General features: G+C 44.9%; 1 long non-coding RNA gene across 1 annotated transcript in view; it reads right to left on the minus strand.

The window, feature by feature from the left end:
* The window catches only part of LOC144673412 (uncharacterized), a 161333-nt gene that overhangs the window by 132282 nt on the left and 15777 nt on the right, over positions 1 to 13274 (minus strand). Inside the window, exon 2 of the long non-coding RNA XR_013574303.1 lies at positions 6659 to 6840. This is a non-coding gene — a long non-coding RNA (uncharacterized LOC144673412). The remainder of the gene's footprint in view (positions 1 to 6658; positions 6841 to 13274) is intronic.

Here is a 13274-nt window from a genome sequence, read left to right on the forward strand (position 1 = left end):
TCACTTGTTTTAAGGCTGGGAAATCACATACTGAGTGGGAGGAAATTTGCCATTAGTCTTTAAGTCTCCTTACTACTGTTCATTGATTTCCTCTTCCAGGTGCTCTATGTTGATGCCTTGTGTAGCAAAATTATGCAACGTTCAGCAGATTGGAAGACTCCTTCAGGCTCTATTCTAGGATGCCCTTTATTTAATCAAATGCTGCCTCAATAATCCAATGTTGTGTTTCTACAATGACTTGGATAACTGCATACACATTATTTTACCTGTCCTGTTGTATTCGGCAATTGTAAAGGCATCATAATGTAGGACTGTAAAGGATAACCGTGATCATCCTAGGAACCAGATCTGCACTTTTTTTTCTGGGTGAAATTATGAGGGTATGCTGGACTGTCTTTAAATAAATGTATTGTGACAACTGTCTGGGAAGCTGGTATTTATGTGGAGGATCCTGTGAACATGACCACAATAAGTTGCAAATTGACAAAGTGATAGTCTTGCAAATCATCAGTGCACAGCTGTTGTGAGCAGGAAAATTCAGGAGGACATGGACACCACCAATAACCCCTGGACATTTTGAAAAAAATTTGCATTGTCTGCTCATATTGCCAGATGCCTTTGGGGAAAGTAATGATGTTGCTAATTGGCAAACTAGGCATCAGTCACCTGTTTGGCACATTTCAGCATTGCAGACTGGCTTATGTTGAAGATGTGCTTAGTGATAGCCTAGAATAAACCTGCAGCATAAATATTCCAGGCAGAAGTTCATTGATTTGCATGGGCTAAATTATGCAGGAGTGTACTTGTAGGTTTTCAAGTAAGAAAAAGTGCAATATTGAAAAAGCTATCATAACCAGTTCATTCATAAATGAATCTCCTGCTTAAGATCAAAAGATCATGAGCTGAATTTTCCCCCTGTTGGTGGGGGATGTTGATGGGCACGCGCGCACAGGTGCGCTTCCGATCGGCAGCCCCAACCAGGGAGAAGTGCCATTTGACATGGGTGGGCAATTAAGGCCCGCCCAGCGTGATGTCCGCACAGAAGCGCTATGCACTCCCTGTGCGGGCAGGGGGGAATCCCAAAATCGAGAGTGCGCTCTTTCACACATGCGCACGAAAGAGCGCACTCATCTCCTTAAGGGTAAGTGCTGCCTCAGGGAGATCAGTTGTAAATGTCAAAAAGATAAAAATAGAAAAATAAAATTTCCCTAACATGTCCCCTCATGTGACAATGTCACATGGGTTGGGACATGTCCATAGCTTTCACAAAAACTTTATTAAAATTTTTTTAAAACTACATGAAACCTCATCCCACCCGTGAATGAGGTTTCATGCTTTTTCCAATTCGCGCCAGGGTTCCTGGCCTGCCCGTCCAAACTTAAGGTTGGCGGGCAGGCCCTTTAATTAATTAATAGCCTCTGTCAGTGGTCTCCATTGGCCATTGACAGGTCGGCGGGCGCGCAGCTGATTTCGCTGAGCCCCCATCTTCCTGAAAATTTAAATTCAATATGATCATGGCTGATCTGATCATGGCCTCAACTCTAATTTTCTGCCTGCTCCCCCTAACCCTTGACTCATTTGCAGATCAAAATATGTCTAACTCAGCCTTGAGTATATTCAATGGCACAGCCTCCACACTGCTCTGGGGAAGGAAATTCAAAAGACTAACAATCCCTTAAGGGAAAAAAATTTCCCGTCATCTCAATCACAAATGGGAGACTCCTTATTTTTAAACTTTGGCCCCTAGTTCTAGATTCACCCACGAGGTGAAACATCCTCTCTACTCTGTCAAGCCCCCTCAGAATCTTGTATGTTTCAAAGATCACCTCTCATTCTCCTAAACTCCAATGAATAAAGACCCAACCTACCTTAATTCCAGGAATCAGCTGGTGAACCTTCCCTGAGCTGTTTCCAATGCAAATATATCCTTCCTTAAGTAAGGAGACCAAAACTGTACACGGTACACTAGATGTGGTCTCGCAAACACTCTCTGTAGTTGTAACAAGACTTCCCTCCATTTATACTCCATCCCCCTTGCAATAGAGGCCAACATTCCATTTACCTTCCTAATTACTTGCTGCACCTGCGTGCTAGCTTTTTGTGATTCATATGCAAGGACACCCACATCTTTTTGTACCACAGCATTCTGTGGTCTCTCTCCATTTAAACAATATTCTGCTTTACTATCGTTCCTATCAAAGTGGACAGCCTTACATTTTCCCACATTATATCCCATCTGCCAATTTATTCAACCTATCTTTGTATCTTTACAGATTCTTTGTCTCCTCCACACAACTTGCTTTCCTATCTATTTTTGTATCATCAACAAATTTGGCTACGGCACATGAGGTCCCTTCACCTAAGTCATTAATATTGAGGCTGTATTTTCAACAGAGGTAAGCTATCTCCACCCAGTCAGATAAACTCAAATTACTCCCACTTACAGAGTAATAACAAAAGGAGAATTGTTATTACTCATTCAACATTTGATCTTTGAGTTAGTGACATGAAGGAAGAGCAAGATTTCAAAGTAATGTTCATTTTGTTATTAGGAGTAATTTTGCCACTTTGTGTTTTTGGCATGGAGCCTTACCCCGCCAGTAGCAAGTAACAAAATTTGGCATGGTTTTCCAACTATTTATTTAAATAATTAGCAAAATTGGCAGTGGGATGGGCAGGAGCAGTATATAGAAGTAGAAAAGAGGAATGAGATTTTTAAAAATTCATTCATTGGATGTGGGCATCGCTGGCTAGGCCAGATTTATTGCCCATCCCTAATTGCCCTTGAGATGCATAAAGTGAGAGTGCTGAACTGTACGAGGCAGGAAGTGGTGCCATGTTAGAAAGGGGCAGACTAAGAATGGCTATGAGGAGCACAAAGACAGGTTTAGAATGTATGTATGTAAATGCACGGTGTATGGTAAATCAGGTCAGTGAGCTAAAAGCACAAGTAGCTATGTGGGAATAAATTTAAGGAGGAGATAGACAGATTTTTAATTAGTAATGGGTTGAAAGGTTATGGGGAGAGGGTAGGAAATTGGAGTTCTTAGGTGATCTTAGTCTACATAAAAATTAGACAATCAGATTGGCAAAGGTAGTCTGGATGACGAGATCATAGAGTGTATTCAGGACAATTTCTTATAGCAGCCCCTTGAGCCAACCAGATGGCAGATTATTCTAGATCTGGTAATATGTAATAATAAAAGATTAATTAATTACCTCATAGTAAAGGAGCTTCTAGGTAGCAATGATCATATCATGATATAATTTCACATATAGTTTGAAGGTGAGAAACGTGAGTCTAAGACTAGTGTTTTAAACTTAAATGGAAGGCAATTACAAGGGTATGAAGATGGAGCTGGCTAAAGTGAACTGGGAACTTAGGTTAAAGTGTCGGACAGTTTACACTCTGTCCTGTCCTGCAGTGGCAGACCCATTTAAGGAGATATTTCATAACTCTCAGAAAAAATATATTCCAGTGTCATGAAAATATAATAATTTTCATAATATCATTGTGATTTATTGTAAAGGTAGGTTAATAGTGGCATTTGGATAGTGTGTGTGTGTGGGATTTAATTGAATTGGAGACAGCTTGCCTGGAGGCTTTGAGTTATCAAAAGGGAAGCAAGGTTTGAACTGCTAAATACAATAAATATGGCTGAAGTTTTAGCGTGTGAGGTGTAAAGTAAATTTTTTAAAATTTTTAAAATTTTAAGGTAAACCAGAGTAGTTTGAATTTCAAAGAGATGGTAAGATGTTACACTTAGCCAGAAGAAGCTAAGTCAAGCAGTGTTTATTTTTCCCAAAGGTTACTGATAAAATTAGTACTATGAAAAGGTTTTTAATATGAGAAAAGTAAAGCTGCAAAAACATATGGGCAAAAAATTTCACGTCAGCGGGCGAGGACAAGGCCTGCTCGTTGACGCGTAAAATGATGCGGAATGACGTCGGGCAGAACTCCCGAAGTCATCCCGCGTCATTTGCATTTTCAGGTAGATGGGGGCGCAGCCAAGTCAGCTGTGTACCCACTGACCTGTCAACAGCCTATTTAGGCCATTCAAAAAACAATTAATCTCATTAGTGGACCTGCCGGTCCAACCTTAAGGTTGGCAGGCAGGTCGGGAGCACTGGCAGCCACATGAAAAAGCGTGAAACCTCACCCACGGGCGGGATGAGGTTTCATTGCTGAATCAAAAAATTAAGAGACACTTTCAATTAACGTTATGTCCATGTCCCAATTCATGTGACATTATTACATGAGGGGACATGGATGGTGAATGAAATTTTCACTGCATTAACGTTTTTTACTTTGGGAACTGATCTCTCTGAGGCAGCACTTAGTCTCAGGGAGATCGGAGCACACTTCGAATTTTAGGGCCCCCCCTGCAGAGGAAGCGCATAGGGCTTTCTTGCGGATGTCACGCTGGGCGGGTCTTAATTGGCCTACCCACTAAAAATGGCAGCTTCCCCCAATTGGGGGCGCCAATCGGAGGGCCACCCTCCCATGCCCACCCCCGCACATCTCCCCCAACGGGGGTAAAATTTTGCCCATGGGAACAATGGAATTTGCATTAAAAGGAAGAAACATGTATAAAGGAGATGAGGTTATCTGTAAGGGGAAGGCATTATTTTGCTATAGTTGTACAGGGCATTGGTGAGACCACATCGGGAGTACTGTGTACAGTTGCGGTCTCCTTACGTAAGAAAGGCTATATTGGGTTCGAAGTATTTCAGAGAAGGTTCACTCACTTATGGGATGAAGGGGTTACCTTATGACGAAAGGTTGGGTAGATTAGGCCTGTATCCATTGTCGTTTAGAAGAATGAGAGGTGATCTTATTGAAATATAAAACATCCTGAGGCGACTTGACAGGGTGGCTGCTGAGAGGATGTTTCCCCTCATGGGAGGGACTAGAACTCGGGGCACAGTTTAAAAATAAGGGATCCCCCATTTAAGATGGAGATGAGGAGATTTTTTTTTCTTTTAGAGGGTCATTAGTCTGTAGAATTCTCCTCCCCAGAAAGCAGTGGAGGCATTGTCATTGAATATTTTTTAAAGCTGAGTTAGATAGATTCTTGATTGACAAGGGAGTCATAAGAACATAAGAAATAGGAACAGGAGTAGACTGTTCGGCCCCTCAAGCCTGCTCCACCGTTCAGTAAGATCATGGCTGGTTTTCTTTGTTTCAAATTCCATATTCCCATCTACTCCCAATAACCTTTGATTCCCTTGCCTAACAAGAATCTATTTACCACTACCTTAAAAATATTCAATGACCCCGCCCCCACCACCTTCTGATGCAGAGAGTTCCAAAGTTGTACAACCCTCTGAGAGAAATAAATTCTCCTCATCTCTGTCTTAAAAGGGCATCCCCTAATTTTAAAACAGTGCGCCCCAGTTCTGGACTCACCCACAAGAGGAAACATCCTTTCAATGTCCACCTTGTCAAGGCCATTCAGGATCTTGTATACTTCAGTCAAATCACCTCTCGCTCTTCTAAACTCCAGTGGAAACAAGCCCAGTCTGTCCAACCTTTCCTCATAAAACAACCTACACATTTCAGGTATCAATCTAGTAAACCTCCTCTGAACTGCCTCCAATGCATTTACATCCTTCCTTAAATAAGGAGACCAAAACTGCACACAGTATTCGAGGTGCAGTCTCACCAATGCCCTGTATAACTGAAGCATAACATCCATCCTTATTTTTATGTTCAATCCCTCTCATAATAAAGGATAGCATCTCATTAGCTTTCTTAATTACTTGCTGTAACCGCACACTAACTTCTTGTAACTCATGTACTAGAACACCTAGATCCCTCTGCACTTCAGAATTATGCAGCCTTTCTCCATTTAAGTAATATTCTGCTTTTTTGTTCTTCCTACCAAAGTGAACAACTTCATATTTTCCCACATTAAACTCCATTTTCCAGATCTTTTCCCACTCACTCAACCTATCTATATCCATCTGCAACTTCCTCATGTCCTATTCACAACATACTTTCCTACCTATCTTTGTACCGTCTGCAAATTTCGCTACCTCATCTAAGTCATTGATGTAAATCATAAAAAGTTGAGGCCCCAACAAAGACCGCTGTGGGACTCCACTTATCACATCCTGCCAATCCAAGTCAATGATTACAGGGGAGTAGACAGGAAAGTAGGGTTGAGGCCACAATCAGATCAGCCATAATCTTATCAAATAGCAGAGCAGGCTTGAGGGGCCAAATGGCCTACTCCTTCTCCTAATTTGTATGGTTGAATGAAAGTATGTATTAAAGCAAATCAGATTATTCAATATTTTTGTGTTAGTATAATATGTCTTCTTGTTTTTATTTTGCTGGAGGACTTTTTCTTTGGTTTAGCACTTCAGATCAGTTCCATAGGTGAGCCCTCAGTCACTGTGGTCCAGAGTACACTTTTACCTCAGCCCACCTTCTATACACAAACTGTTTTCATTTCTTTTATACCTTGGTGCTGAGCTGGAATCTCTCGGAATTTGATATCTGTTTATTCGCCTCTTGAATGCTTTAGATGAACCTACATTTACTGCTTCAGGTGACAGCTGCTCCATAATTTAAAGTAAATCCAAAATAGTTGCTCCTTGAATTACATTTCACTTGCAGTTTATTTAGCTTATAACAATATTACTCTCTAACTTTTTGCCAAGGCCTATAATCCTAATAAGTGTCTTGCTTGAGGGCCATTCTCTAGGTGAATGAAATGTGCTATGCCACACAGTAGTGGGATGTGCGTTTGTTCCTGCAAATTCCAACAAGGTGAGTTCCTGATTTCAATCATCCCATTTTGAGCAGTCACCAAATGGAGGTCAATTCATTCCCTGTTAGAAGGATAAAAAGAAAACTATTGAGCTAATAGTTCTATAAAATATTTCCAATTGAATGAGGCCCTTTCATTCCTTTGACATTTTTGCCTGAATAACAAAAAAAGGAGAGGGATCAACACACAACCCCAGGTTAGCCAATGCTTCACAGTCGGGCAGTGCATGATTGAGGTATAGAGGAGCAGAAAGTTGGCTAAGTGAAACTGTAGAGCAGTTTCATTAATGCAGGGAGCATGTGTAAGAATTCACGCAATTTTAATTCTATAACTGCATTCCTTAGTGTAAGTGAAACTGTTTAATGATCAACTTTACCTATAAATACAAGTTTGGAGAGGGTTAGCAGCCACATTGCCCTCTTTCCCACGAAACATACCAGGAATTATTCAACCACATATTGTACACTTTGAAAGAATATCTCAATCTACCTTGTTAAAATCCAGTTGCCTGTCTGAAGATAACAAAGAGGTACAGATCCACTAGCGAGCCTCCAGAGAAGGTCAGCAATGAAATGCTGTGTAACATTGATATTGAAGGTGTTTGTGCAAGAGAACAAAATGTGTGATAGCTGAAGGGTCTTTTCAGAGTGTTCTAAGTTATTGTGTTTGTATATTGCATTTAGGGGAGGTGGTGGCATGGTGGCATTATCACTTGGGTAGTATTCCAGAGACCTGGGATAATGCTCTGGACACCCAGGTTCAAACTCCACCACAGCAGATAGTGAAATTTGAGTTCAATAAACTAGTCAGTGATGCCCATGTCCCATGAATGAATAAAAATAAAGTGGATTATCAGTTCTATAAAATGAACTATTGATTTCCTTAAGCTTTGTGAATAAAGTGTACATTTTATGTACAAAAAGCATAATCTTGTCAAACATACTGTATTTTTCTTGTATTAGACAAGCACAAGGTTACTCATCTCAGTGAGTCAGCCAGCTGTCCAAAATTTGCAAATAAACTGTTAGTGACCTTACAACACATTAATTATACCATTTGCTGTTCCAACGGTGTGGTATTTCAGGTTATCTGTATAAAATGGGCTGTATTTAATGGCAGTGGCCCCAACAGCAGGCCGGAAAGCCAAGGACTTGTTCCTGCAAATTCCAACAAGGTGAGTTCCTGATTTCAATCATCCCATTTTGAGCAGTCACCGTGGCCGTTTCCGGGAACTCTCCAAAGCTGACCTATGTCCATCAGGCAATTAACTGCTTGCCTTTGGGGCTCCTGTCCCCTTACGGCTAAAGATCCCACTTCCAACAGCTGCCAGCCAAGCAGAGGGCTGGCTGCTCATCAGCCTCAGCAATGCCAATGGGAGCAGTGGTCACTGCTGGTACTGCAGCAAGCCGGGAGGAGGCCCCAGAACCCAGGTAATTACGGTTGGGCTCGCCAGAGCCTGCCTGACTTGGGGTTGGGTGGGTTGGGGGGAGGATGCTGTTGCTGAAGGTGCAGGTGATGTTTCAGCAGGGGCAGCCCTTGCAGCCTGATTGACGCTCCTTGGGCCACAGGGTGCCTGATCAAGAGGACACAAACCCAGAGCGCACAAAAGAGACGACCAACTTTTACTGGGCAGCTTCCTCACATGACAGAGTGCCCCCCTGCTTCTGACAGAATGCCAGCGGCAGTGGGATGAGGCCTTTAAGTGCCCCTTAATTGGCCATTTAAAGACTCAGTTGGCCCCTCTCTGGGAAGGCCATCCTCTAAAATGGGGGGAGTTGGAAGGCATTGGGCATACATAGGAATAAACGGGTCTTTTTCCAAAAGGCAGGCAGTGACTAGTAGGGTACCAAGGGACCCCAGGAATTCACAATATATATTAATGATTTAGATGAGGGAGCTAAATGTAATATCTATTTTATCTGAGATATCTTTCTGTAGCCTAAGAGGGAGCACATGTTGCCTTAGGACCAAGTCGAGAGCTAGTATAGCTGACTAAGCTCTTATAATAATTTAAAACCACTCCTAGTCGAGGATTAAGACTAGCAATAAGTTTGACTGACTAAATTTACCTTGCAGGGAGGGTAAAGATAGTGGGCAGGATTTTACTGTTGGCGAGCGGAGGGGTGGGGCCTGCTCGCCGACGCGTAAAATGACGCACGGTGATGTTAGGCGGAACTCCTGATGTCACCGCACCCCACTTAAATTTTCAGGTAGGTGGGGGCTCAGCAAAATCAGCTGTGCGCCCGCCGACCTGTCAATGGCCAATTGAGGCCATTGACAGAGTCAATTAAGTAATTAAAGGATTTGCCCGTCCAACCTTAAGGTTGGCGGGCAGGTTGGGAGCCATGCGGGCTTCAGAAAAAGTATGAAACCTCATCCACGGGTGGGATGAGGTTTCATGCAGGTTTTTAAAAATTTAATTATAGTTTTTTAAAAAGTTATGAACATGTCCCAACTCATGTGACAGTGTCACATGAGGGGACATGTCAGGGAATTTTTTCTTCTACTTTTAATATTTATGACAATAGAGCCGATCTCCCTGAGGCAGCAATTAGCCTCAGGGAGATGAATGCGCTCTTTCGTGCGCATGCGCAAAAGAGTGCACTCTCGGGTTTAGGGATTCTCCCTCCCACCCGCACATGTAAAATGGCAGCGCCCGCCCTTCAACTTCCTCCCGACGGGGGGAAAATCCTGCCCAGGGAAAACCTAGCATGTAACATTTGTCCTATAGCAAGAAACACAATTCAGAACCTGCCCTGGTTCCAGAGTGAAGCAGAGCAAGATTATCCTGTCAGAGAAAGCATGGGCGATATTTTCCCCTTCTACCTGCGGCAGCTTTCATGGCAGGTGGGAGTGAAAAATTTGGAGAGAGACGAAAAATCTGATTCCCGCTGACAGAAGCAGTTTGGAATTTTCCACCCACCCCTTTCATGGTGGATTGTTGGTGGGTCAGGTATCCTGCTGATCAGCGTTGGGTGCGCCACTTGTATGCATTACCATGGCACGAATGCTCATTAAATAGGCTACTCGCCGGAATCACGTTCTGCCTTCCAATCTTGCACCTTGCCAGCAGAAATTCAGGCCAGTCTGAAATGCGTTTGAAAATGAGTGGTGTGCGTCAGTCAGACCTTACTGCTTGTGACTTCGAGGTGAGTGTGACATTCAAAGCCTACCTGCATCAACGCTGCTCCGGTTTCTTAGCGATGGCAGTGGAATGCCACACTGGAAGGGGTGCAGGGTTGGTCTGCTCATGGTGGTTGCCTCCAAACTCCGCCAGTGTGCAGTGGCTCTCAGGCAGAGCTGCACCCTCAAACAGAGATCAGCATTGCAATTGGTGAGGAGAGGATGGCAGACACATGGGTGCGATGCAGTATAGGAGGATTGGAATGGGGAAGGGAACGGAGAATGATGGCATGCAGAGGGGGGACTGAGAGTCCCCTGCATGGAAGATTAGAACATAGGCCCACAAGGGGGTAGATGGGAATTGAACTGTATGAATGGGAGGGGTGCAATCAGCGTTAGGAACAGAAAGTTGGGGGGGTGGTGTTAGTGTGGCACAAAAGGGATGTGTTGAACAGAGGCTTATGGAGGAGGGGTGGGGGGAGAGGGAGACTGTGTTCTGACCAATCATGAGGAAATGGAGGAGCTCATTGAAAGACAGTAAAGACAGTCATAGTCCCTGGTCTGGGGCCAACAGGTGAGAGTGAGACATTAAAGGCAGTCCTTGGGCTCTGTGAGCCATGCTACAGGGCCATGCATGGTACCCATTTCATAGTCCCGCTACAGGGAGGGGCAAACCCTGTGTGCTCAATCGGGATTAGGAACAGTTTGGTGTGCAGGGTGTGTTCAATGTCGTTGGCAGACAGGATTGTGTGGCTTGGTACTGGGCTGCAGATGGGATGGTCATGGTTATGGGAGGCACCTACAAACAGTAAATGGGGAAAACTTAATGGGGGGCATTCAAAGCTCTCCTGGGGGTCGGGCAGGGTTCTCCTCTGTAGGTGACTGTACACACAGCCTTGAGATAGGGGAGGGATGAGGTCCACATGGGGCATGGGGACATCAACAGTGATGGGTTTGGAGGTGGGGGTGGGGGCTGGAATGTCCACCACAATGACAATGGTATCCAGGGTTATTGGGAGAGGCTGGACAATAACCGGAGGGAGGTCTAACTGCACCTCATGAGGTTCCGGAAAATTGGAGGGACCTGAACACTGATGAGGGGAGGGTCAAGACTGGTCTCAAAATAAAAGTGGAGCACCACCATCTTGAAACCATGAAGTAAAGGCGCAGTTTGAAATTGAAATTGAAAAGAATCTGCACGGGAGGAGTCTGAGGCAGTGCGGGAGGAGCCCATGGATGGGCTAAGGGGCCCTTTCAGGGGGCACCCTCAAACTGCTTAGAGTCACAACATTGAAATGGAGTCAGAGCTGAGAGAAAAGAGGAAGACTTTCTTGAGAAGGTGCAATTGGAGCCATTGCCTTTTGCTGCGGTTTAACAAGGGACTGCAGGAGTTTCTGGCTTCACAATACTGTTGTTTCATTTGAGATTTAAAAGAGAAGAATGTGATATTGGATAATGCAGGCACCTGTTAAGGAGGCACAGCTGCTGCATATCTGCCAGATCTTCAATGAAAACCTCTAATGTGCTATCTCCAATTGGCATAGATAATGGGCCAAAGGGCGTCCAGTCATTGCAAGTTAAACTTAGTCAATATGCCAGATCAGAGATTGCAGGAGTGAGTTTGGTAAGGTGGCACATTTAATGAATGCGTCAAAACCTCTCCCAACCTCTGTGGGATTGATTTGTCAAGAATCAGGGTTGGCATCTTTGTCACCTCACTCTGTAAGCTTGTGCCTCAGCTACAGTCTGTATCAGCGACAAGGCTGGTGGCTCAGACGCACCTCTGGGGAATGACAGTGGCGAGTGGGAGCTTTACTATATTTGCCAAGTATTCATTAATCTGCTGCATCTATAAGTCCACAGGGAGAAGGAGGATTGATTAACCGAGCTTGGGCTCAATGATACCTCCTTGATAGTACCGATCCAATGGAGGAGAAGAAGGGCCTGGCGCTGCCGAGCGTGGCTTCAAGAGGAGGCCCAGCCTGAGGTCCATGGCCCAGGGGAGCCCACGCAAGGACCAGATGACGAGGAGGTTAGACCCATCCCACGGAGGCAACTTGCATGACCAAGCATCTACTGAAGAAGACTTTCCTATCTGGAGATGAGCGAAAGACAATGCCACGCACAGCTTCGCTTGTCCAAAGATGTGGTGGGTTATATCTGCCACACTCTGTGGGAGGAGCTAACACCCTGTGGACTGGAGAACATCGCCTGCCAGTGCCCCTGAAGGTCACCGCCACACTCAACTTCTTTACCTGTGGATCGTTCCAGGGATACACAGGGGACTGAGGTGGCATCCCACAGTCCTCAGCACATAAACGTATCAAGGAGGTGACAGGTGCCCTCTACAGTAAGGCTTATCATTCTGTGAAGTTCACACTCGATGGAGCTAGCCAGGCTGCTAGATTTCTGGGGTTTGCAGCTATCTCAGGCTTTCCTAGAGTGCAGGGCGCAACCGATTGCACACATGTGGCATTGAGGGCTCCATGGCAGCAGCCCCTGATGTTCATGAACGGGAAAGGGTTCCACTCCCTGAACTTTCAACTGGTGTGCGACCATCAGAAGCGCATCAAGCATGTTTGTGCCAGGTACCCTGGGAGTTCCCATGATTCATTCATTCTGAGTCACTCCCAGATGCCTCACATACCTGAAGGGCCTCAGCGATTACAGGGATGCTTGGGGGTAAGGGATACCCGCTCAAACGGTGGCTCATGACACTCATGTGCGTCCTCACAGCCACGGAGGAGAGACACAATGTGACACATAGCTCCACATGATCCAACCTCGAGCAAACCATTGGCATCCTGAAGATTCAATTCCAATGTTTGGCCTGCTCAGGTGGGGCTCTGCAGTACTCTCCACAGAGGGTGTTCTGCATAGTCGTGGTCTGTTGTACCCTTCACAACCTGGCGCTTCTAAGGGGGGGATATCTTGCCAGCTGGAGACATGGAGGAGGCTGAGGGCTCCTCGGACAGTAAACAGCAGACATAACAAGAAGCTGGAGAGGGAGATGAGGGTCAGCTTCCACATGAGGATGCCATCGAAGAAGCGCAACGTGCAAGACATGCCTGTGCCACACTGATAGCCACAAGATTCCAGGAGGAGTAAGTTGCAGGCAATGGGAGATGACCACATTCTCCCTGTCCCTTAGCACCATACCAGTGCAATGAAAGGCCTTTATAACCAGTGACATCGAGTGTAAGTTCAGCATTTGGACTTGTACCTTCAACCCTCATGATTCACCAGGCCCTAACCTTTGGAAAGGTCAGCGGCGAACCCTGTATCCGTGTGCTCTGGGAAGAGAAATTCAACACACCAGCGCAAACACTGCATCAAAGGGCTTGATGCAGTTGTCACCGCTTTAATGAAAAT

This window comes from Cetorhinus maximus, chromosome 3 (assembly GCF_964194155.1).
Source record: "Cetorhinus maximus chromosome 3, sCetMax3.hap1.1, whole genome shotgun sequence".
NCBI lineage: Eukaryota > Metazoa > Chordata > Chondrichthyes > Lamniformes > Cetorhinidae > Cetorhinus > Cetorhinus maximus.